Below are 700 nucleotides of genomic sequence, written 5' to 3' on the forward strand. Positions count from 1 at the left end.
AACTTCAAACATTCATTTTCAAAAAAAGACCTTGGAGGAGCTTATGAAGGACTCTTGAAAAGCATGCGCAACCTGTTGGAGCCACTATCAAGGAATTCTCTTTGCCGAAAAGATCTAAAAAGCCACCTTTTACATTAAACTTTTTTTTAAAGGTATTTATAACTTTTCTTTCTACAATTTTGTTGCACTTTTTTTTTATATTTTTATAACAAGCCGATGAAGGCCTTGAATCTCTCTAGAGCTTTGAATACTCTTTGAAGCTTTGGGAGCATGACCAAGACTAATGTTTAATTCATTTTCTATTTTGATTAGAATTTTTTCTCTCTTTTAACTTATCTTTTATCAGTTAACTCTTTTTTTCATTTCTTTTAACTTTTTTTTTATCTCATTTAAACTTACTTTCTCTCATTTTAACTTTTCTATTTTTCATTTTAACTTCTTTTGCAGTCATTCTTTACTTTTTTTTTCATTTAATATTTATTTCTCATTCTTAACTTTCTTCTTGCGTTTTAACTTATGTTTCTTTCATTTTAATTTCTCGTGTATATTTCTTTCTTTTTATTGCTCTTTCATTTCTCTCTCCTTTTAATTTTCCTCTTTCAAATCTCTCTCTCTCTCTGTCTCTCCTTATCAGTATTCTCTCATATTTATTTTCATTTTTTTCTTTTCCTCTTTTAATTTCTATCTATGTATTTTCACT

Source organism: Nymphaea colorata, chromosome 3 (assembly GCF_008831285.2).
Source record: "Nymphaea colorata isolate Beijing-Zhang1983 chromosome 3, ASM883128v2, whole genome shotgun sequence".
Lineage (NCBI taxonomy): Eukaryota > Viridiplantae > Streptophyta > Magnoliopsida > Nymphaeales > Nymphaeaceae > Nymphaea > Nymphaea colorata.